Source organism: Strix uralensis, chromosome Z (genome assembly GCF_047716275.1).
Source record: "Strix uralensis isolate ZFMK-TIS-50842 chromosome Z, bStrUra1, whole genome shotgun sequence".
Classification (NCBI taxonomy): domain Eukaryota; kingdom Metazoa; phylum Chordata; class Aves; order Strigiformes; family Strigidae; genus Strix; species Strix uralensis.
In genome coordinates this window covers 16,239,873-16,243,881 of record NC_134012.1, presented here as the reverse complement: position 1 = coordinate 16,243,881, position 4,009 = coordinate 16,239,873, and the positions used below count along the sequence as shown (strand labels likewise).

The 4,009-nt window shown below is 42.9% G+C and overlaps 1 pseudogene; it reads right to left on the bottom strand.

Moving 5' to 3' along the window:
- Positions 1 to 819: 819 nt before the first annotated feature.
- LOC141938214 (U6 snRNA-associated Sm-like protein LSm5) lies at positions 820 to 3,686 on the bottom strand (annotated as a pseudogene).
- Between the last annotated feature and the right edge of the window lie 323 nt (positions 3,687 to 4,009).

The window sequence follows — 4,009 nt, the reverse complement described above, 5'->3', positions numbered from 1 at the left end:
GAACAGATGCAGTCAAAAGAACATTTACCCTAACACGAGGACTCAGATCTACGCAAGCAGGCACGGGCAGCTCCCAGTTTCATTGAGTGTACACAGCAGCACTTGGTGGTGAAAGCAGAGTCACCACGGACACCAATGAGAACTTTTAACACCAGCCTTTTTTTAGGGTTTGCTTTGCTTTGGTTTGGTTTTATCCCTTGAACGTGAACTAGGAAAGTCTATCTACCAAGCAAAAGGGAGCTGAACCAAAGGGGGCTGAGCATCCAACAGCTGCATCCACTTTGAAGAGCTTTACGAATTCTCCAGCACTCTGCCCCCTGGTTTCTGGTGACACAGCCTGAAGCAGTGTTTAAACAAATGATCCAGCTTAGCACCTGCCCCTGCTCTGAAGAACAGCAATCTCTTGCCTCACGACCTGTATTTTACATAGACTTGGGCCATAAACAAATGCAACAGATGGAGAAAAACTGAAGACTGACAGCAACTGAAACAGAACTATTACTTTTCCATCAACCAGTTAGAAAAGTAACTTCTGTGCTTACATAACGGAACACAGGAACTAACAAAAAGAAGGCCTTCTGTTCAGAACAGATCAGTGTGTCTTCACAAGAAAGTGATTTCAACGATTTCAACTTAACAAAGTCAGCGTTATCATTAGCAATGCACCTTTCCTGAAGAGGAAATCCTTGTCTTTTTCAACTGTCAACTGCAAGAGTGTGTCAACAAAACAAATAAACAAACAACCCACACCCCAAGAGCTCTCTTTAGGTTATAGATATATAGATACGACATGTCTTCATAGATGACAGCTGCATCAATTTATACTTCAGGTCCTTCTCCTCCAGGAACCAGCTGGTGCTAGTGCCATAGATTTGAGTCTCACAAACCCACACCTGACAGGTCTTGCTTTACAACAGTTTTTAGCAGATGGAGACTTTGTGGTAGATCACAAAAGTGATTTTTAGATTCAGTAGTATCTTCCTCTCCCAACAGAGGAAGTCAGTTACCGCCAGAGAAGTGCAGGCCAAAAAAAAAATCTCCAAAACGCAAAGAATGTTTAACAAAACATGAAGGAGTGCCTAGATAACACACATCCTGGTTTTTGTCTTTGTTATTCACTTCAAGGAGATGAGTCTGTCTAGAAACACTACAGCTCATTTTTAGAAGGACAAAGAACATGCTCCCTTTCGTGAAGAATTTCTCCAATTGCCAATTCTTCCCCAGACTGTCGCTGCACTGGGAAGTTGGTCTCCTCGTTCCAACTTCTATGGCTAAGCAGAGCCCAAAAACTAAGAGCGAGCCTGAGCCCTTCTACAGGCAGCAGGGAATAAATCAGCACAGCATTTTCATGTGAAGAAAGTAAAGAACTGAACAACAGAAAAGGAAATACAAAAGGAAAAACGTCAATAAGGGAGAAGAGAATAACCATTCCTTTTACTGATATATACTTAATAATTAGCTGAGCACTTCTAAAGACAAAGAGCTTTGCTGCTTTTGGCACCAAAGTAAGGAAAAGTCTAAAGCACAGTCCTCCTGATGTGGGAAGATGTGTCCCTCAAACAGACACAAGTTGTGATACCAAAACATCTCTACGTCTTGCTGGAAATTTGCACGCTAAGAATCACCAGCTTCTGCTTCAAGAGAACACACCAGCAGCTTCACCGGACGGTAGCAATTTCACCCCATACAAGAAGTCAGAACATGCACTATCCTTTCAGGATGCAGCACATCATTTCTAAGCCTTTTGTCTGCTTTGGTTAAGTCAAGATGGCACGTGCTCAGACACACAGCGAGGAGGTGCAAGGTAGCTAAGACAGCAAAATGGAAATTATTCCTCATGCACACAGAGCCAACTTTGACTCAAGTCAGTCCTCCTCTTCTCTTCCCACAAAATTAGGAATACCCTCTGCAGGAAGGCCAGACTTTGCAGCCATCCATGCAGACAAGCAAAGAACTACCGTGGGTCTGCTTTTGTGGTATTCAGGAAGTTGCAGAATTCAGCTTAGGGATGCTTAATCACAATATTTCATGACTGTTTCAGCACTGATCTACAGACATCAGCACACAATAAACTAAAAGTCACGGCACTTCTGATTTGGTATAATCCAACAGACCTCCAGATTTCTCTCCTGAGCATGTAAAGGTACAGCTCTCCAGGCATTGCACGGTACCACAAGCGCCAAATGACTCGACGAGCTTCTAAGCATCCAAACTGCTGCAAACACATTTATACGTACAGTAATGGATGAAATGTAGATGCATTCCACCTCTATACTTATGCACGCAAGCACTCACGAGTTAAAAGCCACTGTATGAGCTGGCCTACAGAGTGGGTAACAAAGGCAGTGATTCCCTTGCACACCTGAAAACCGAAAAACACTCACCAAAATAAAATTAAGGCCACACACTTCTCGTTTTATTTTATTTTAAACTGTAACACGTACCAAGTAAGGCAGCCACATCACTCTTCCAGCATCATTCATACACACATACGCCCTGGAAGCTACTTGAAAGTACCTCATGTAATGGAAGGGTCTGGAAAGCGCAGCTTGAACTAGCTGAACTCAGTTACTGATCAGCTTACAGGTACAGAAAATAAATGCCTGCAGCCTTTTAACAACAATGACCACTGCTACGTTACTTCCATTTAGCAAAATCTGGTCCAGCTTTGTGATTCTTCGGCCCTCAAGTGGAATCTCACTGAGGCAGCGTTAGAGAAAGTGAGTACGAACACAGAAGCGGGGACAGCGAGTCCAGTTTTGATTACAGAACTGACCTAAGTCTCTCCATTAAGACGAGTTGTTGCATTTAACAAATAAATTAGCCACACTGCAGCATAATCTTGATAGATTGACCAAAGAAAGCAAAGAAAGCTGCCCGGCAACTAGAAAGATCCATTGTCCTTTTCTGCTCAGTACATAGAGGTATAGAGTCACCCTCTAAATCTTGGCAATTTCTTGAATACCACCAATACTCAAAAGAGCTTTCAAATAATAACACAGCATGACAAAGTAATAAATACTTATCCTGAAGTCTGCAGACTCTTTAAATCTTTGCCCAGGCCTCAAGCAAATGGTAACGCAAACAAACTGCTGCAAAGTTCAACACACAACCCATGCAAAATTAAGCCTACAAATTAGGAAGCTGACTACAAGTATAAATCATGCACCAGCTACTCTATGACGTGGCTGTCCTGCATAGATCACCCTCTAGAGTTTAAGTCCAAGGTATAAACTATTCAGCTGGCAAGTATTCCTAAAATACAAAACCACTTTGCTTACAGATCTTACACAGTACTGTTCTTCAGGCCACCAAACATTGAACAGCAACAAGATGCAGAAATAATAATTAGAATTCTGCAATGCCTTCTAACACCACATCTGAAAATCCAGTTTCAAGGAAAATAAGGCCCGGAGTTTTAAAGGCAAAATGTTTGTTTTCATTTCATACTGAACAGTAGCTTTACCTGTAAAATCAAAATATCAGAAGAATACAACTGATCCCTACAAAAAGGTTCTAGTCAGTGCACTCAAACCTCTCAAAAGCAATGTGGGAATTAAGCCAAAGCATAAAGCCAACAGCCTTAAACATTCCCACCAAAGGAGACTGACAAAGCCATCAAATCCTAGAAGCATTCCAACAATTTATCCCTCTTCGTCACAATAGGAATGCGTGAACCTGTGCATTTCCCCACGAGTTCTGTAAATAAACCAAAGGTACAAGAGACTGTCTTACAGAATGCACACTCTCCCAAACAAAAGCCCTAACGCTGCGATGGCAGAGCAGTAATTGCCACAGACGCTGGTAAAAACACAGAAACAAGGCGGGGGGGCGGGGGGAGACACACACCTGGTGCCAGGTTTATTGTACGGGATGTCCCACTGGGGCTCATGGATGGGTCAGCAGCAGAGGGTGTCACCAATTTCCAGAGCTGTGGTTGCCCTGACCGAGTATCAGACTCAGCCACAAGCACCGTAGTAGCATAAAAGAGACAATCCCTGACCCAGAA